The sequence below is a fragment of the Epinephelus lanceolatus genome, chromosome 6, assembly GCF_041903045.1.
Source record: "Epinephelus lanceolatus isolate andai-2023 chromosome 6, ASM4190304v1, whole genome shotgun sequence".
In the NCBI taxonomy this organism is placed as follows: domain Eukaryota; kingdom Metazoa; phylum Chordata; class Actinopteri; order Perciformes; family Serranidae; genus Epinephelus; species Epinephelus lanceolatus.
In genome coordinates, this window is record NC_135739.1 from 25,438,467 (window position 1) to 25,460,509 (window position 22,043).

The following is a 22,043-nucleotide window of genomic DNA, read 5'->3' on the forward strand; positions in this document are numbered from 1 at the left end:
CAAATTTATCATTACAAATGGAGATCTGTGTTGATTTTTCAAGAACAGCAGAATATACCAGAATACAAATTAATTGGAGAACTGCTTCTAGTTCACCAGGATAGCCAAAAAAGGTGCAAAAACAAAACTTCGGAGCACCAGCTGGTGAGGCTTTCATCTGCATTTCCCTGCTTGAGTCCCCCTGTGCTGACCCTGACTCTGACCTCTCAAATTTCAAGACACTTCTTTGATATTTTTCCTGTTAACCTGCACAAAACACAACAGTGTTTGGACCCGTCTGCTCGGCAAGCCTCTGTAAATGAAATGCATTACTAATCTTTTTTTGGCTTGCAGTTGCTGTCGGGCCGGGAGGGTGAAAAATAGGGGAGGGCGTACGTCGCCCGGGGAAGGTTTAGACTTAAATGTTCTGATAAAATTAAGATCCATTGCAATTCAAATTGGACTCACTTGACTTACTGTAGCCTGCTTTTAACAAAAACAGGAGGACTAAAAAAAAAAAAAAAAAAAAAGAATCAGGGCCATAGCCTGGAGCTGTATCTAAACTTTTCAACACGATCAGACAAAAGTTACTTCTCAATGCAGACGATTACCCTCAAGAAAGAAGAAGAAGTAATGGTGAAAAATTAAAAGGATATTGACTGTACAAACATCAGAGAGATGACTTTAAGGAGCTCTTTGTTATACAGATAGCAAAATGACTCCAATCAAGTACAACAAACTCCACACAAAGCTTGCTACTACACACTACAACCTCATAGCAGGTAAATACAACACTTCTGCAGCATTGCCATCTATGGTGTATTTATTTATTTATTTATCTAACTTTTATTTAACCCATTGAGACTGAAAGTCTCTTTTACAAGAGAGACCTGACCAAGGCAGCCAATCCAAACACATTTAAAATGCAACAAACATATAATAAAAAATCCACAATAAAGCAACAACTATTCAAACACAGGATAGTAAGACAAAACACCTCAGGCATCATTACAGTGATTTATCAATGCAATGATTCCGTCCCCTTTTTATCAGTTACATTAACTGTTTTCATAGCTATGGCTTGGCACTGAAATTAGTGATGAACTTTTACCCTGCATCCCATCAGCAGAACATGCACACCAAGAGGCGGAAAGCTGCTTGAATCTCTGTTTTAAATATGAAATGTGAGCATTTTGGTCCAAAATTCAGCAGAATAAATTGTCAATGTTTGATCTGTGTGTTTGTCTGTTAGGTCTTAGATATGATAGTTAGGGGACCCCTACATGTAGGGGCCAAAAACATTGGCTGCAGGCACTCAGACACTCATTTTCACAAAGTGTAAATAAGCTTCCTCTAATACACATCCAGCACAAGAGAGCACAGCAGCACCTTTTCTTTCTCCCCCAGCAGACTGTGGTCTACTCTCATACAAAAAAGGACACCCGGTGGATGAAACGGCACAGCATTATAGCAGAGTTGGAAAAGAGTTGTAGAAGAGTACCACCTTATTTCTGTACCGTAAACTATCCAAAAAACTGCTCTCTAAACTCTTACCAAGCATTTCCAGAGTTAAGAAGAAGAGAAGTTGCGTGCACTTACTTCAGCGGTGTGAGAAAAGTATCTTTGCAACTACCCCCCCAGTTGGTTTACGGGGGGACAGCTTTTAAAATCCGTATTCCGTGTGGGTGAGCGGTCGTATTCCCTCAGAAAAACAGTTCCTCCGCATCACGTTGGCAAAACCCGCTATATTCCACTTTACTGAGCAGCAGAGCAGTCACTTGTTAACGGAAGGAGCGAGTATAAAATACTCCTATTATTCCCCGTGCGTTTGTATTCCGTCCCCCCCCCCAGGATCAGACGCTCCGAGCCAGAATCTCCTCAGTGAAAGAAAAATAAAATACCCTATGATAATCCGTGCGCGACACCGCCGCGCGCGGATCTCCAAATGTATATCTCTTTATTGGTGTCTGTCGTTATCTCCGCTACCCAGGTTTTTTGGTTCCTTTCTTCCTAAATCCACCTCGTACAGACTGGGGGTGGGGAGACAGGAGTCAAATACCCCCCTTCTTCCCTCCCCTTCTATTGCAGGGGGAAAAAAAATACGGAGCCTTGTGCTGCGTTCAATGCCGCCTCATAAACTTCGTCTCTTGACTTTTCCCTCAATCGTAAATCCGACCGCTTGGTGCGTTCAAGCACGTTTGGTCGGAAATCATAACACAATGGGACCTGTGACGAAACGAGTTACTGTGGCTGATCTTTTATTTCATAAATCAGTGCTGGGATGGCAGAATGAAGAGGAGATATATGGAAGAGCATACAGGGCGGTGGTGCAGTGGCATAAAGCACTTAGAGGAGAGATGCGTTCATACAATTTTTTTAATGTAAAGTGTCACTTGGACACAAAGATTTATTGTGTACAAATTACTAAACTGGAGTTATAAAGTATTATGTTCTGTAAATAGTTATGAAATTGCAAGCAAATTAGTAAAAAGTGTCACCACAGTGTCTTTTGAAACAGTTTTTAAAAGCTAAGACAGGTACTTCATAGCAAAATATGCACTTTTGGTAAAATACTGACAATATTTTTGCAAATTACAACAGAGTAAACTTCTCTGGCTATGTGCTCTGACATGATGCAGTTAAAATGTATGCAAAATACCTTAATAATATAAAGATAATTCAACTTGAGCACAGGGAGATAAAAGACATCAGTTGGTATTCAATGCAACATTCAAGTTCTTACATGAGCTAATATACAGAGCTATACATATGGATGTAATAATCCATTTCTTTACATGTTCAGATAAACCACACAGTGATGTTAATTGTAGATTAGGCAATTACAAGCGATCCAACCAGTTGCATCATGATTCAGCTTATCACAGAACAGCCTACATGTGTTCAACAGTCTGTAAACACCACATCAGCTTAATACACGACTGCAACAAACAGGAATTGCTCTTTGACATGATCACAATTTGGAAAAAGTTACTTAGATTTAATTGTTTAATGAGTATTTATTACTTTTCAGTGGCCGCTTTACCATGACATATCCCATTTGTCCTTGTTCCCATTTAAATGTTGCAATGTGCAAAACAAACAATCAGTTGCAATATTAGGAGGCCTCATTGTTGCTATTAGTCATATGCCAATTTAAGAAAAAAAAAATACTTTGTTGATTTGCAACAACTTTTGTTGAGTCACCACTCCTTGCCCTTTCATTTTGCTGGAAGTAGGGAGGGATTTGGACATGATTCCACCCAATCACATTGGCTTTGAGCTGAAACAGCAACTCTGTTTGGCTGGTCCAATTTGAATTTGAATAGCGACAGCTGGCGTCCACTTTGTCCAGCAGGGAGGCGAGACACAGGCTGGAGACACATCAATCCACTGACCCAGAGTCAGTTACCACCAGCCAGCATGCAGCCAAATGTTACTTCACATGTTGCTTAGGCTGAGGTCAGTTAAGTTTTCTTCACTTCTGTTTAAGATTGTATTCTAATCCAAAAATCCCTCTCTGGCTCAGAAGGTGGTGAAAGTGACTGGCTAATTCTGGGATTTACAAGCCATTGTGGCCTCTGAACAGAACAAATAAACTTGTCACCCCGCCCAGCTGCGATGGCTCCGATGAAATATGCTGATAGCTGATACGTCAAATCACCATCCTGGAGCATTAAGGACCAGGGTGTATGATGGGAAATTGAAGGAAATGAGATTGAATTTGGCAGTCTCTGGAAGGGGGCTACAATTTGTGAGGCACAGTGCATCAAATGAAAGGCCTCTCCTGCCCAATTGGAGGGAGAGTAGCAATATATTTTGTGTGAACTTTTCAAGGTATGCAGGCAGTAATGGATGGGAACAGGCCCTTTTAAAGAGACCCATCTTAGCTGTGTGTTGGCAGGAAGCCATCCTGAGCCACAAGCAATCCTCCACTGCCCTCTCTCTGCTCTTTGTTTAAAACCCAGTGTGACATGTAACACACCATAAAGAGGTGTAGAGGGGTGTGAGGGTAGGGTGGGGGAGCTCTAATCAATTTAACTGGTGAGTAAAAAACATGCGTTTATGTTACGTAGATTTCTCCCTTGGCCTCTTATTCACACTACAGCCCCTTATTTAATCAGGCCGGTAAATCTTAGCGGCAACCCAGAGCTCTCACCGCCATTCCCCTGGTGGCATGAGCCTTAACATGGTAAATTTCACTCGGGTAGGGAAATGCGCTCAGTGGCCGAGGCTAGTGCTTTAGAAGGATAAAAAGAGCACTTACCGCCTGACATGTGCAATCCATAACAGAATAATGAGACTCCTCCACACTAGGAGCTCTCTTCCCCCCTGCTCTCCCTCTCCATTTTTTTGTTTTCCTTGTGAGTGTTCATAAACGCCATGTAAATTCAGAGAGCGGAAGATGTGGCGAGTGCTCGGGGGAAAGCGCTTAATCGTTTGCGTCTTGTTACCGAATCATGTAACAGCATGTACTGTGTGAAGATGCTCCAAACAACCAGTGAATGCTGTTGAAACTACTGGCCTCCTTCTGTCTGCTGTTATGCCTCCAAGTGAAGGTGATCCCCACCATGATGTCTGCTTATCACTGTTCTCAAACAGAAAACACCGGCGCGCAAGAAAAAAGCGTTTCAGGGGAGACGAATGTGCTGCTTCTCAAATTATACACACTTGCTTCTACATCATGTATGCAACAAAGTTATTTTACCTGATTTTAAAGGACATGAAAAGTGTCATGAAAGTCAACATGAACATGACATGACTGACCAAGGATGAATAGATTAAAGATTGCAATACAATGTTGCGCACAGCATCTATATGTCTTATGAAATAAATACACCAATTATACACCACTTACTGAGAATGTGGCTCCACTGGTGTGACTTTCCTCATATTAAAATATATATATATATATATATATATATATATATATATATATATATATATATTTGAAACAATAACTGTGCTCAGTTGGTGATAAAAATAATTTTTAAAAAAATCTTAAAAAATGCATTAGCTCCACTATTTGAAGAGTATTTGTTTTTGCTTTTCCACCTTAAAGGTCTACTATGCAGGATTTTCCTTATAAAGTAATGTATAGAATCATAGTCTATAAGTCTAGATCTTGACACATAGACAGATATTTTTTATAATGGATATTTTTTTCCCTCTGTTAATGTCCACACATCCTCCACACACTGCACACTAGAATGCAAAAACGCCTCCAAACACTATCCAACACATACTGGATATCTCATCACAGTTGATTCCCCCTCTGTATAAGGACATGGGAACTCATTCAAATGTACAAGTGATGCTCTGGACATGCAAAAGTTTTTCTCATCCACAACAATCCCATACACGACATTGTTCCACCATCTGTTGGTCTGACTTGGCCTGATGATCCAAAAGCATTATTTCTGGTGGACTTTATACCGCAGACGCTGAGGTGGAGCAAATAATACTGTGTGTAGCACATCCCTCTGTTCATCCATGAAGTGCTGCAGCAGCATTAACTTTTCATGTACAGTTGTCTTTAGACCAAGCAGTGCTACTAAAACATGAACAAACCAGTTGTCTGCCATTGATGTTATTGCTTCAGGTTCATGCTCATTACCCAAACAATAGGCATGCGCAAATCAAGGAGATGACGACACTGTTTCCCAAAGAGTCCGTTTTACATGTCCACATGGATACACAGTAATAGGAGTTCTGAAAAATCAGCACCTTAGAAGGTGTTTCAAAAATCTGTTTTAGTGATCTAAACCTCACCAAAACATCGAGGAAAAGATCCATTTGTACAAATATTTGTATATGTGTAGACAGGACCTCAGTCTTCACTCATGACCCTCTGAAAGCTGGTAGTGAGATGTTTTGTGGATGTAGCCCTCAGCCAATAACAGTGCATAGGTGAGTGTGCGACTTCATGAAAAGGTAGCAACCAGGTATTAGATTATAAGTGGCAAATGAGCAAGAGAAAGCTACAAATATCACAGACGCTGCGACAAAGATTGTTATGAATCAAGAGCGAATCTGGGGTTGACGAGCACTGAAGGAGAGAATTGAGATGAAGAGTGAGGCTGAGTTAGCTTGCTAATTTTCAATTCATTAATTCATTTATTTATCTATTTTTTTTAATAGTACAGTAATTTGCAGTATACGCACAAGCAGTCTGGAGCGAAGGGGCCGAGTTTCAATGTTGTGTTTACAAACAGTAATCAATAGTTCCTGCATAGTGTACCTTTAAAAAGGCCTCAAACATATAGAATTTGCTCTATCATATACCATACATCTCCAACAAAAAGATTTATGCCACTATTAATAGGTCAGCAAACTGTATTTTGTTGACAAAAAGATAAGTAAGTTAAGTTTAAGCACATTTCCCCTTCGATATATGACTGCTTACTTCTATACACAGAGGTGCTCAACTCAAAAACAAAAGAGCGGAGTATTACAAACTCGTTAACGCTGACAAAGTTTATCTCGTTCTGATTTACATGCCTGCATACAGTTCTTTCTCGCCCCCTGCCCTGTTTTTAACTCCATGTGAGGTGTTTAAAAAAAGAATGTTGCTTCTTTCCTTATTGTCTCCCTGCTCCCCTCTGTTCATCTGTCACCCCTAGGGGTTGAGGCACAATCACCTCCGATAGTAGCGGGCCATCGCTCACTCTGTCCCTGGAGGCGACAGCCCACTTACTGCCAGCTCGCGCTCAAATGGAGGACATTTCATCACCCCACCAAAAACACAATTAAAAACACACGCACGCGGCAGTCGGCGGCCCTCGAGAGCCACCCCCAGTCGCAAGTTTAGTTACTCTGAGCCTGCCTCGCCCTCTCGGATATTTATTCTCCCTGTGTTTGAGTGTTTTGTCAGCTAAGTTGGGAAAGTACTATGTGGCGTTTCAGTGCCGACAAGAGAGAAAGTGGTCCGGCGCTCAGTGCTCACCCATCTCAGAGAGAAGAGCAGTGCGCATGTCCGCCTTCGGTGGACATGCAACCTCAACAGTTAGCTGATAAGTGACTGTGCTCTGGGCTAGAATATTCTCCCTGGAAGCCAAAATGGTGGATGGTGCGCTGGGGTTTGTGGTGATGGGTAATTTGCTTAATACACACACATACTGTACACACATAAACACACACACACACACACACACAGCAGGCAGGAACACAGGCAGACTGACGGCTATTAGAGTGCAACGATGCTCCCTCTTATCTCCCACCACGATAGAGATCTACAAAGAGCTTGAGAGAGATTATGAATTCATTACCTTGATACACAAGTGAGCACGGCGATAGACAGGAGTTTGAGAATGGAGATGGGAGCTTGGTGGGTGTACTGGGAGGGGCAGGGATGGGAATGCAATGAATTACATGCTGCTGGGTACAGAATAAATCTGTTTGCTCGCTCCGCATTTCCAGGAATTTTTGAGCTCTTTGGATGCCATGTTGGACGTGGTGCATTTATGTGTTTCATTAGAGGTCAGGTGTTTTGCTGAGTGTCATGTCAATACAAAAGGACATCAGATCTAATCTTCTAACAACAGGACATCCTCACACTTTGTCTTTAATTTCTAATTTACATCAACCAAAAAAAATATATATACATGGGCAGGTTTCATTGCAGCTCAATGCTGACCTTAGGTGGAGTCTTTTCCTGTTTTCTTTCTTTAATTTCTTCCCGAAAACTTCACAGCAACTAATAACAAAAGCAGTGCAGCGTCTGTGACTTGTGTTAATTTTCTAAATTTGGGTCAATTTTCAGTGCTGCTGCTCCCCAGTATTGTGTTTTGACTTGCTCACTCCTCGGAGCAATGTGAGCACAAACCCATTTTTTGCGCATCCAGCCTGTCATTAAATGCATCCTGGCATGATTGCATGATAAGAGTCCCACTTAACAAGTCTAACAATAGCCTTTGTGGAGAAGACATCAGATAAACACCTAAATTATAGAGTGTTATCTGCTGGTATAATGCATGAGAGTCTGTATAACCCTCATGGAGGACTTTTCTGTTACCAAACACTCACTTACTCCTGCCTCCCTTTCTCCTGGATTTCTTTTAACCGGCTCACTCTCAATATGACTTTCTCTCTGAAAGTGTTTTCCCTCCAGCTCTGTTGAACTCTGGGTGAAAGAGTGCAGCTAAATAAACCAAAGAATTTCAGAAGAAAGAGCGGGGACGGAGGGAGACAAAAACACAGACGGGGAGGGAGTGTTTTGTATTACCGTGTTTAACTGTGTGTCCTGTGAATCCTGTTAAACTGACAAGTGTTGTTTTATATGCTGCCCGCTGCTGCAGTACATTTCAATTTCCAAGTTGGCATTACTGGACTGAGCAGACAGTTAGTTTAACTGTGGGCGCTGTAAACGAGTGAAGGATTCATATGTTCTCCACTGGTGTGTATCATGTGTAGGGTCGGACCGGTATTTGCCTTTTATTACACACTGTATATCAGATAGCCACGTCAATACTTGACGGTTATGTTCGGCCATGACTACGGCTACTGTCAACAGATGAGTCTGCTTGATATTTGACTTTTAAATGATTTATTATTTGATTTTTCAGTAAAAAAAAATGTATCCCAGACGCATGCTTTGCTTCAAAACATTATTAAAGATAATTTCATTTGCCTGTTTTTATATCTTAATGCTGATTTTTTCTATAATTTCTATGATGTTTGAAAAAGCAAAAAAAAAAAAAAGCTCAGATATCAGAGGTGTTGATGTAAACATATAATTTCTGCTAAGAGACATATTAAAGTCTTATTGCCTTATTATGCTCAATGTTTCCTGTGTTGCCTTTTGCTAATAAGCACTTTTACTGAGTGATGTGTCTGTAATGGTACATCACCATATAAATCCATCTTTCAGCAAAGTTAGAAACACATCTTTGACTGTTCAGAAGCTTTGCTGAAACAACCCAGTGTATAATTTATGCTGCGTGCAGGGGTGTTTTAACGGAATAGTATGTCATTACTCTGTGTACATGTTTGTACGCGTAGCGTCCGTGAATATGCCTTTTGTATATACATGTGCCTCTGAGTGATTCTTAACGTGCTGCGTGTGCATAAACGCGTGCGTGTTGAAGCCCGTGTGCTTTTCAATGTGTGTCATTGTATACCATGTTCTGTATGTGTGTGCATTTGAGTGCCTTTAACGCTTTTGGGTCACTGTGCGCGCGGCGCTGTGTGCGCAGATGTAAGTGCGTCTTTCAGTGAGTGTTTGTGCACACGGCGCAAGTACGTGTGCGTGTGTGTTTCTACACCGCGGAGAGGCGGGTGAGGCCAGAGAGGCCAGGAGTGATGAGTGATGCCAGAGGTGGTTTTCTACCAACCTCTCCGCTGGCTTGCTGGCTCACTAATGGCCTCCTCAGTGGGTTGGCTGACTGACTTGCTGGCTCTCAGTGGCTCCGTCTTCCTTATTTGGTAGTGAAGGGTGGGGGATGGTGACGGCGGGGATAGTGAACGGGGGAAGCGGCGGTGCTCTGTTTACACGCAGGGTCAGAAGGTCAGAGCGCCAGAGTGCCATGGAGCAAACGCAGATCACTTAAAGACAGTAAGAGAGCCAGCAAGTCATTGCTTCACGGTCGTCAGCTGGATGGATCGGGGCAGATTTGCTGTGAAAGAGTGTGATGGAGTGTATGTGTGTGAGAAAGAGAGCAGGGTGGATAACAGCACATACTTTGGTGAAGCCTTGGAAAAAAAAGATAGCTTCTACAGGTAATTTCCACTCACATACACACTCTGTTCCCTTTTTACCCTCTCTTGCTCTCAGGCTCTGGACAGTTGAGGGGAGTCAGTGGAAAGGAAATTAAAGGCAACCATCCTTATAGTTTTGCTCTTGTCCGCTTGACTGCCTGCATGCCTGCCTGCGTTCCCTGGGCAATGTTTATGCTGTGCCCTGCCCAGGACAGAATAGATTCGCCCACACAGCACTGTGCTCTCAACCAGAACCTAAGTAGGTCTGGCAAGCCCGAGCCACAGTCCCATTCACTCTCACTCCTCTGGATTAGGCCCTACGGCCTGGGGCAACACAGCAATGACTGCATTAATAGACCTAAGATAGCATCTCCCCACCCCACCCTAAAAATATCTATCCAAGTCTTTCATATTAGGACACATCAGCAGGTTGTTTATTTTCATCCATCAGCTTCCCCAAAGTTTAGCAGAATAGTTTGCTCACTACTCGAGGGCATAAGTGTTAAGTTTGGAGTGTCTGTAGGGTCAGCCAAAGCCCTCCAAGTAGTATTAAATGCCCTGTAAAGATGAGTTAGAACTCCAACCTGTTGAGCTGCACCGAACAAGTAACGACATAATTTAAGCTTGGATGCGTTCCAAGTTCCAAAGAAACAAAATGGAAAATTCTGTCATTATGATACAAGACATAAAACAGAAAGGGGACCTTTATATGCATCACGCTGCATAGTTCTCCACCATCACTGTGAGGAAAGTGTAATAAGCAACACATCTTTCATTCCCAAATGCCATGAAATTACATGCGCTGGCATAATCAAATTCATTACCTCCAAACTTGAGGTCAATTTACATTTCTTTAAATGCTGCTACAAACAAGTGGAGCGTATATAATTGAATAATGCTAATTCATTGCTGTTTTTTTTTGTCTTCTCTCTTTATGATGTATATTAGGGGTTGTTGCGAGTACAGTACATGTGCAGCGAAGGCACCGCTGTGATGAGGGTGGTGGCAGCTCGCAGGGCACATTATCCAGCCTGTCAGACTCCCGGTGCCATGCTACGGATAACGCCGGCGCTGCGAGAACACAGTGCCTCTTGACGCCAGCTGTAAAGATTAGCAGAGCTTTGTTTAATTGTGCTGCTAACATCCTAGGAGCCACTTAAAAGCTGCTGCTCTCTTTTCCTTCGAAACTGTCTTTAAAGCTCAGCCAACAGTTGCTGCTGCCTGTGCATTCAGGTGCAAAGGCTGTAGGGATTTGGCCAAGTACACTCAGAGACCCAACCCTCCCTCCCCAATCCTGCAGAGGGAGGCACCTGAATCAGCAACAACTGCAGCATTGTAATAACAGGTAAGCACTGAACTGAGGTAGATCTCAAAAAGTAACACTAGTGGCAAACAAATATCCAAAAATTCAAACTTTACTGTGCAATTTCAAAACAAGAAAGCATCCACAGGTCCCACTAGTGGCCCCTAGAGGCCATGTTTTAACTCTAACTCAATCAGACTGAAATGTAATGCACCAAAAAACTGAGCTCTGAGCTGAAATCTATCAGCTGACCTGAATTGCCATCCTTAGAACAAACACTCGTCTCACTAGCAGGGATAAATAACTTCAAACATCATCAAACAAACACCATAGTCAATGACATTTTGTCCAATCAGATGTTTTTCCCCTCTAGAAGTTTATATCTTGGTGTTAGGCAAAATAAAACTTGAAAATTACACCTGCTGGCCACCTGCTCTGTAAGCATGGTGGTAGTTGGCACAAGACTTGAAGCAGCTCAACAAAACGGTTGTCCTGGTTTTAAGAATAATAGTCAGGAACTGATCACATTTTTAAGGCATGTGAACACGTGTTTCATCTGTAGGCAATCAGACTCATCAATATGTAAAGCAAGAATGTAAGGCACCCATCTTATTTTAATGTGCAGTGTGGGTGTAATGCCATCGCCAGCATAACTGGCTTCTTAATGTGCAATGTCCTTATTCCTTTATGTGTAATGATTTCACTTTTCTCTTTTTAATAAAAAATGTTTATTAGTTATTACATAGCATATACTTTTATTATGCTTTTCAACGTGCAATCCCTTTACCGTTAAGTTTTTTATTACGTGCTACATATTTATATTGTTGGTTGGGTGGTAAAGTATCCAGAAGTGAAGCAAGAGCACAAGCATTTTATCGCCCTGGAAGGCACCTCTGTACTTTGTAATGAACATGACAAGAAACTTTACTTGATTTTAAACCGAGAAAATTGCCATCATGACCTGAGATAGGTGCTATCTGACATCTACGAGACCAGCTCATCAACATTTTAATGACATCTGCTCAGGAGAGCATCTCCAGACACAAAGAATGCGAGGCTGTCTGTGGAAACAGGGATGCAGACGAATAAATCATTAAGATATTAATCAAACTGGTTTACAGAGAGCAGCTTTTAAAATGACAGCCCTTGAAAATTTCTCTGAAATTCCTTTGCTGGTGTGTAAATGACACACAGCCGGGCATTAAAAACCCACCACTGTGCTCTTTAAGTTTCCAGCTTGTTGAGCCCGTGGTGGGGGGTCCAGATGTGCTATCTCGCCTCTCCACCGTTCCAGCAGTCAAACGACGCAGGTCACGGAGGGCCTCCGTATCATCGCGGCTCAATATGCCAAATACAGCTGTTAATATCAGGCTGGCGGCCTCCGGCGGCGAGGTGACGAGAAACAGGCCGCCCCCTGCACGCCGAGAGGGGATGTCTGGGCCTGCATCTGCTCTGACACCTATTAGCTCACACTCATCCACAGTTTCTCCATGTCTACCGCTCTGCCAGCAGCACTAATAATCAAGTTATGATATGGAAATGAGGATGGGGTGTGCAGTGTATGTAATGGCAGCGGAGGCAACTACAGTAGATATTTCAGATCGAAATTAAACTATCCACTGGACTGGAGCTGTAGCGATGAGAACAACCGAGAGATTACATTTAGACTTGATAAAATTAAACAGTGGGGGTCATTCCAAAATTGATGACTAGTTTGTTGTTTACTGAAAAAAAATATAAGAATAAGGTATTTGTTATATGTTTCTCCCATCTAATTTTGGAGATGAGGCCAGCTGACGTGTGATGTGAGTGATTTAAACGAGTGATAGATTGAATACAAGAATATGAACAATGAACAATGTGCAGACTATGACATTTTCAATTTGTCTTGCTATATTACTTTTTTCTACCCTCTTTGTGTGTGTTTTGTTTTGTATAAACTAAATGTGCTGTCATGTTGTCCAGGAATTCCCCAAATGAGAGATTTTAATCTCAAGAGACTAATGTGGTAAAATAAAAAGTTAAATAAATAAACAAATGATACAAGTAGAATTAAAAGCAGGAGTTGATTTCAATTAGAGGAGGCCTAGGATGTTATTTTACAAAGCTTCTAATCTCAAGGGGACGCCTAACGCTTCATACAGTGCAAAAATAATTAGTTAATCAATTTCAAAGAGAGTATGTGTGGGAACCTTTTAAAAATGAATTCTGCACTTAGTGGTATGCACCAGCATGCAGAGGAGTGAATATGAATGAAGTTGGAAACAGTCGAGCAACTGGGGTGGGGTACATTACGCCTCTAAACTGATGTATGATAGCGCCCAGGTTTGAGAGCCACCAATGCAGTTTGCCGAGTGAAAGAATTGTGGGAGTACAGGAGGAGCTCCTCAGTGTCAGCATGCTGTGACAGGTAGATGATAGCTCTCTCTCTCTCTGCCTCAGCTCAGCTGTCAATATGGATGGATGGGTTCAGCACCGGGGAGAACGGAAATACGTGGAGGAAGATGACAGTTTACGGTGTGTCACGTTATGGTGATCATTAGGAAGGGAAAATAAGGACACTGTTCTTGCAGTGTCACTTTTCAAGCAAACTTCAATAAACTTCTGCAGTGTTCTGTAGACATCTTTACCCAAAGTTGCTTGAGTGAACACAAAATGTACAGAGCATACAGTGTGAATTCAATGCGGTGACTAAGCAGAGGAATCTAATGTTGGATGTGTCCAGCTTTCTTTGGGTATTTTTCTCTACTGGTTTGATTGATTGCTTCCTGCGGACTGAATGAGAGTCCAATAGTGACAGCAAAAAATTATTCATTAGACAAATGGGAGTTATCTGGAGCCTCTTGATTCACTTTGTGAATTACAAACAGGTATTTTAACATAGAAAGACTGCCGCATATTCAAATGAAAAGAGTCACTGCAAAATTCAGTCAGCAATATACAAGCATGGTTGCTTCAGACAATAAGTGCCATCTGCAGTGGTGTGAAACACAAGAAGGACACAGAGAGAAAATATCTGTAATCTGTAACCAAAGGCGGACATAGAAAGATGGAGAGGTAGAAGACGGAAGGAAGGAGAGAGCAATGAAAATCAGACAAACCTGAGGATTATGAAAAGTACATATTTGTGCCCCACAGTGTAAAATCAGTTTTTATGCAAGGCGTGAAACTCCTTCTGGAGAACAAAATTAGTCTCCTAATATGGCGGAGCACTGTGAAAAAGAAAAAGAAAAAAAATTAGGGGGCCCACTTACCACTGGGTTGTTTTCAAAACCTCTTTAGCTTCATATCTTCAGCTGCTCCAGCGGCTTCTTCTTCTTCTTGTTACTCACTCACTTGCACCTTTAAAGTAGTTAGAAAAACGGGGGAGAGGGAGAAAAAGAGAAAGGGGGGAAAATGAAAGAGAAACATTAATGAAAGGGACTACTAAATGAACTGCCTCCTCAAGTGGTAGGTGGGGGAATTCGACAAACCCAAGATGAGTTTCTCTCTCTCGCTCTCCTCCTTGCCCTTTGTGACCGCAGGACGACAGTTCTCGGGCGAGGAGGAGGCTTGCCGCTGATTGCCTGAGAGCGGTGGAGTGCAAATCTGCATGAAATCCCTCCTGACTTTTTTTTGATCATTTTCTCCTTCACATCTCTAATGAGTCTGGTCCAAATCTGTGGGTGTGTATGTGTGCGGGTGTGTGAATGATCGGGTTTGATGCGTCTTCGGATATACACTCATGTCCTGCATGCACAGATCCATAAGTTTACAGTTTCTATAGCAATTTGCGCATATGGAGAGATGTATCCATGATTGAATGTGAATTTGTTTTTCTGTAGTTATTCTGTAATTTCAGCTACTTCAATGTGAGTGCATGCTGTATATCGACTCATATTTCAATGTTTATACATGTAATAATACACGTGCCGGTGCGAGTTTCTATGCATCTGGAGACCATGTCTGCTGCACTGTAGCCTCACTCAATATTCAGTGAATATTCTCGGACAGGTCTGCAGCTGTGGGCGGCCAGGAGTCCGGCCTAAGGAGCTTCCACTGAGCAGCTGAGGAAGGTTATCTCCAGTGAAAGGTCAGAGGAGCTCATCATTACCCTGTGCCCAGAGTCTCCTCCTAGATAACGATATGAATATCATTGGTGGAATGCACGACAGGGGCACGATCGATTCATATGGACACTGATGCTCCTACAGGAGAGTTTCCCCAAATGAGCTACATGGCTTGTTGTGGTAGGGTTATTAAAATAATTGTTTTGACTTTAAAGGTCCAGTGTGTAGGATTAAGGGGAACATATTGGCAGATATGGAATATAATTCAATTCAATTGAATTTTATTTATAAAGCCCAATATCACAAATCACAATTTGCCTCACAGGGCTTTACAGCATACGACATCCCTCTGTCCTTATGACCCTCGCAGCGGTTAAGGAAAAACTCCCCAAAAAAAACCCCTTTAACGGGGAAAAATATATAATATATATATATATATATATATATATATATATATATATACATATATATATAATATGTTCGTTTTTCTTTAGTGTATTATTACCTGAAAAATTAAAGTGTATTTATTACCTTGAGCCTCCATGTTTCTACGGTAGCTTAAAATGGACTAGCTAAACACTGACTTAAGATAGTGCCATTCGTGTTTTCCGAGTTTTTACTGGTTTAAATCACCGAATCTGTTTGTTATGTAAAGGTGAAGACCTCTTAAAATAGTTCAGCTGTACATCTGGATCACACAAGGGTGAGTGCACTTTATGTTATCAGACAAAAAAAAAAAATGGCAGGTGCTGGGCTAGCAAAACAGCATTGGAGAAACACTGATTTGTAAGATGAAACTGTTTTATCCAGTGTTCTTCCTGGTTTTAATCACCAGGTGCGTTTGTTTCATAGGGAAAGAGACTTCTGCAGTTGATTCTGCTCCCACTAAAAACCTCTTGAACAATGACCACTGAAGGAATCCTAAGCAGGAGTTCAAGCTTGGCCCACAGGAGAAGTTTCAGCTGGTTGCAATCTGGAATCTTCACCACTAGATGCCGCTAAATCCTATGAATCCCACACACTGCTTCTTTAGCTTTATGTTGAACAAGGGAGTTGATAATACAATATTCATGCAAGCTCTGCATACTGAGATCGAATCACTATGCAGATAGCGTACAAGTAATGAGAACACATAATTCATGCCAAGTACAAATGCAATGCTCATGCTATGATATCATTAACCACGTATCTTGGATTCACTGTATGTTTTCATGCTTTGATTGTTGAATTATGCTGGCTGCTGCTACTGTCAAGTGCTCTGCTGCTTTAAGCAACTAAAATCTGGATTTTTACATCATCTGGGTGTGACGCTGAAATTGAACTTCCACTTGCAGATTAAATTAAAAAAAATATAGTATTAAACACTTATGGAATTAAAGTGCTAGTTTCTCAAAAAGTCCGACAGATATTGACGTGATTGTGGGAACTTTATGCTGTGTTGTAGGATGAAAAAAGGAAATGTTTGGCAGCAGAAAAGACAACACATTTCTACAGACTCCTATCTGTCCTCAGCCTGATGTTATTGACTTCTCTCCTCCTCCCCCTTCGTCTTTGGCTCATGAACTGCATGCTGCTCGTAGACAGTCTCCCAGCATCCTCTATGGGCATTATTACCTCGACGGCTGACGGTCAACATGATCCTTTATTCTGACAGGCCACTGGGGTCAGGTCTGCCCTTGCTGGCCAATCAGTGTCAACTAACAGGCTGGTTGCAGAAGGATCCCCTGATACACTAACTGCAGCACAGGGGAGTGCAGGCAGTGGATGTGTACGTGTGTGGGTGTGTGTTACAACATGGGCTTTGGAACATGCTATAGAGAGCATATGGGGCCAAATGTAATTCTTGGGAAGCTCACGACATTGCATGTGTTTGTGAGGGTATGAATGTGAGTATACCAGGGAGTGTGTAAAAGATTTTATAAAAGCATGTACATATGAGCATGCATGCACGTGTGTGTGTGTGTGTGTGTGTGTGTGTGTGTGTGTGTGTGAGGCAAAGAGGGAGTGAGGCAGATTCTGCAATACTCCCTCCTCCCACACGCCTGGCTGCCAAGACGAGCGCGGGGGAATTTGTTTAATGTACAGCATTTATTCACTGCACACACGCTGTTGCACTACCGCTTCCTCCGTCGCATGAGACACTCCCTTGGCTGGGCGAGTCGCCATTAATAAGCGGGGAATGAAGGGTTGGCCGAACAGCACGGAAGCTAAAACTCAACCTAAATCAACATCTAAGATAGTGGAAATCCAGCCCGGCGCCCTCACAATAGCACGCAGGTAAGAGCGCGATGCTCAAACTCCGTCTATGCTGTTCAGATCGGGGGTTAAGTTATGCTTCGTCCACTCATGTGGAAAGCAGCTCCGGTTTGTTTTCTCATGACCCTGCAACATATTGGCATTGAGTTTAGTCACCGTGCTGAGACAGATGGCCGAGCATCATGGTGCATGGCAAATTGGGAAATGAAAACATGCATGCTCAGAAATGGGTCCATGTATTTTCTCTCCAGCAACGTGACCACATAGGGTACATTGAGAACAGAAGAACCGGGAACTTTCACTCACTGAGCATACATGAAAAAATAAAAGCTCAAAGTAGGAAAACACAAGGCTGACCTACTCTGTGCAAATGTCAACAGGTCTGCTAGAGGAGAAGTGAAAAACTGCACATTTCAACCTCAGATGATGAAATGTCAACACAGTTTCTGCCTTGATGTAACAAAAGTAAAAATATTTTTTTTCTCTTTGGATAAAAAAAAAAAATGTTGTCATGGTAGCACCTGATGTCTTCCTTTCCTGTCCTCACCTCACCCTCACCCACTCACCTCCGCACTCTCTATTGTTCTCCAGATATTACAGGACTTATGTGTCCAAGGCAACTAATAATCCAATCTACACCAGAGTAAGGAGAAGAGAGAAGAACAGAGAGGATGACAAGAGAAAAGGTGAAGAAGAGGAAATGGGTGGAGAGCACAGAGAAGGTGTGAGCGGAAAGGAAGGAGGGGAAATGTGAAGTCGAGGTACTCAGTAGCAAGGAATGTGTCAGGGAGAAAAACGAGAGGAGAAGTGTGAGATGGGAGGAGGACGACTACAGAGAGAGGAGAGCAGACAGTGACAGGGGAGGAGAAGATAAGTCAAGGGGAGAGAGGAGGAGTCAAGAAGGGACAAGCTGAACGAGAGGAAAGCAGCGAGGAAACGACAGGTGAACACAAGCCAAGGGAAAAGACAGAAGAGAAGACAGGCGGGGAGAGGAGAAACTTGGAGGAGAATTAAGGATGAGCAGAGAGGAAAAGACAAGAGAGGACATAATGGGGGAGGAGACGAAAGAAAGAGCCAAGAGGAAGAGAGAGTGGAATAGAGAGGAAATGACAAGTCGAGAAATAAGATGAGGAGAAGGAAGAGGGGAGGGAAGTCAAGGGAAATGAGCAAACAATAGAGCTTAGATGCTGCGTCTGTATATGTGACTGATAAGAGAATCTGAGCTCTTGGCAGCTGTCTATGGCACACACTTGTGAATTCAGATGCAATAAGAGTTTGAATCCAAATTTAATTCTTTCGCTTTAAAAAAGTTATTCCAAAAAATACCTTAAAACCTTGGTGGACAAAAGCCTCATTATACAGGGATCATGCTATAGGGCCGCTGCTGAGTCCCTTATTTATGCCACCTATGCATTTTCACACAGAACCAAACAACGGCAGCCTCATGCTGTTTCAGTGTGTGATTTTAGACAGCATGCTGGCATCGTGGAGGCAAGAGAGTCGTGATGAGCACTGATGGGACATATAGCATGTGTTGGCAGCACTTTAGAAATAATATACAATAATTTACCATCCCTGTTATATGGCAGTTGCTCTCTCCTCAGCGTAAAGTGGACCTCACTATTTTCCCAGTTTGCTGACATTTATGACTGCTGTTCTTCTTCTTTGAGTTAGCTGCTAACTGCTATCTGCTATTTTTTACATTTCCCTCAAGTGGGTCACAAACATAATATGTCGTTAAGACTTCACACACCTGACACCTGTCATTCTGCAATTGTAAATTTAAAGGCCAGTTCACAGCTTGATATAAATGTCGTCAACCACCCATGTCCACAAGTCTCATTAGGGCTCCTATTAGTGCTGCACGATTAATCTAATCGCAATCGCGATGTCTGGCTGTGAGATTACATAACCACATAAAAGGCTGCAATTTTGGATTTAATGTAAATAAACGTTAATGTGTGTGCCTGTGAACGTGACTACCTCTCCTGTAGTGTGTGGAGTTTGTTGACATCCCAGCCACAAGCTATCCAGGTGTGTGCGGCACGTATGGTCAAGTGACCACCCGGCGTGCAGCAGTGATTAACACAGACGCTGAAGAAGAGCATGAGCACGACCATGAACAGGCTGAGTTGGTGGCACAAAAAAACGCAACATCTATTACATGGCGATACTTTGGATTCCGGTACGGCGACGTTAAACAGAAAGACGTGCTGTGTAAAAGTTTAAAAGTTAAAGTCGCCACGTCCCGCATTAACACGACCAAGCACTTGAACAGAGAAAAGTATGAAGCATGCATACGAGAGAAAGCTGAGCCAAGTAACGTTCAAGACAAGGAGACAACTGAAAGCCGCCAGAGCCTCATAAAACAACATCCAAGCACAGTTACGCAAACATTTGTAAGTGTCACAGGGAAATCATGGACTCCATAACAAATTATAAAATAACAAATGAAAAATCGAGCAATTTTGCTTGGTTTCGGCCCACTTGACATGCTGCTGTGTTGTGTTATGGCATGCTGGAATTTGTCATTTACGTGACAACGCCTGAACGCAACACAGGCTCGCTCCGCTGTGTGTACAGTGCCGTGCTGCGCTGCTGTGTGAGCAGCGTGTTTGACTATGCCCAGTCTGTTCATGGTTATTTACACTGACCATAACAATAACAACGTCAGGTCAGGTCAGGTCAGTGCCCCCCCTAATATAATGTAGGGGAAACACTGAATCAAGCAAGAAGACTAATGATACCATTTTGCGATATTGTCTACTCAAATCACAGTCGCACATTTTTATCAAATCGTGCAGCGCTAGCTCCTATGTGGACGTCCGCATGCAGCCCATTTTTTGTGACCGCACAGACTGTAAGCATAGCAAGCACATCGACTGCACATACTCCAATCTCTTGTTTCACACTCCAGTCCAGCCCAAAACACTCCGGTCAAGCCACCTGCACCATGGTGAACTGAGTTTCAAGTTATTTGACAGACATTCACTCCAGACCCAGCAGCAGCTTCTAAGTTTTCAGTTTTACACTATGTTGGCAGCAGGGAGGTGTAAAGCTCACCTCCTAGCCCTCCCGTTTACTGCCAGGGGCTGACACGCCCCGTCAATTGTACTACAAAAGGAACCAATGAATGACTGCTGTCGTCTACGGATGTTCAATTCAGAAAGTATGTCTTTATAGAGAAATTCCTGCCTTGAAGAGGCAGTGTAAAAGGGGCTAAAATAAGACTTAAACGCATTGGATGCTGGACTAAATGTCTCTGTAATTAATACAGACATGAAACTTTATCATCTCTTCCTTCCTGAAGAACATTAGGGAGGAAGTGGAACACCTACTTCCATCGCTTTTACACAGTTTGCGTATGAATGATATCACAATTTTATGTCAATGTCATACAGTTACATTTAGCTACTCTAGTATATCTGAAAGTCTTTCATCATTTACTTAAGTGTAGAAATGTATTCAGAGAAACTCAAATGATTTTCCTTTAAAGCTTCTTTGCTCATAATAAAGATGACATAATATAAAATTAATTTTAGTTTAGTTCATACCACACTACAAATAGCTCACAGATTCTTCTGCTGACATACCACTAAGCCCTCTTTTGTCCATCAGGAATGTACACTTCCTGACCTTCACTGTGCAAAGAGAGATGCACTTTGAGTTCAATGAATTCAATAATGAATTGACCTCCACCCTGTTACAGTACATATACACTGCACTGGGCTTTGCTGCTTTTTATTCTGAAAGCGTATTATTCTTTGAAGCACAATTTCTATGTGTTTTACAAAAAAGGCTGCCGAGGTGGCAGTTACTATGCCACTAAAAAGAAACACAAAACACAAATGTCATAGGCGAGATGCGTTCAGTAGTCACAATGTGCACCTGTCAACAGCTGCGTGTGCTCTCCTGAAGCAGTTTCCTCCAACGAGTCTCTACTTAGATCACTCACTGTGAGCTGCTCTGGTTTGGAACATTGGCTAAATGCCAAAAAATGCAAATGTAAAAAAGGAGAATCGACCTCATGGAAATTACTGTTTCAATTCAATGCCATTTAGCAAGGCACTGAGGCAGTCGAGGCCCCTTTGGGCTCTGACAAAGAAATAATGAGACATTCATTGGATAATAACCTCCTTTGGTCATTCAAATGCGTTCCAATCTACTCCAGGCAACACTGTGACCCACAAAAGACTGACCAAACGGCTACATGTCTTGCTTGTACCATTCCTTTGTTTTGTACCATTATGTATCTACCAAGCTAGCTTGACAATCGTTTTAAAGGGATTTCTAATGGTTTTATTAAGGGAAATTACAATTAAAGGTTAGAGTAAGTGTTTGGTTATGGTCACTTTTGATTAAAACCTCCACTTAAGCCTGTTTCACAAATACAACCCGTCAATCAATGTCAATCTGACAGCAATTTAACATGTTGGACTCGTGTCACAATAAGGTCAGTTTCACGTAAAAGTCACAACAGCAATCTTATGCTGCATTCACGGCAGACGGCAAACTGAATGTCATGTTAGTGGATGAGAGAAGGATGGTAAAACTTGGGCGAGGCCGGCAGAGAATACCGTCCACGGCAACGGTAGACGTCAATGCCGTCCAAAGTTAAAATATTTTAACTTTTACCGTTCACCGGCCACGGAATACTCAACCTGATGTAACGTAGTTCCAAAACAGAAAAGAAAACATGGCTGAACTCCAAAAGCCTACCGTGATCCTTCCAAGAAAGTGTCCATATGGGACACGATTAGCGC

General features: G+C 42.3%; 1 protein-coding gene across 7 annotated transcripts in view; it reads right to left on the reverse strand.

The window, feature by feature from the left end:
* The window catches only part of ptprsa (protein tyrosine phosphatase receptor type Sa), a 259,574-nt gene that overhangs the window by 188,534 nt on the left and 48,997 nt on the right, over positions 1-22,043 (reverse strand). For 6 of the 7 annotated variants that reach the window (XM_078168857.1, XM_078168856.1, XM_078168854.1 and 3 more), the window contains exon 2: positions 14,230-14,317. The gene's annotated coding sequence lies outside the window, so the exon portion shown is untranslated. Of the gene's footprint in view, positions 1-1,578; positions 1,880-14,229; positions 14,318-22,043 lie in introns of those variants that run through there. The other variant, XM_078168852.1, reaches the window with a different exon arrangement.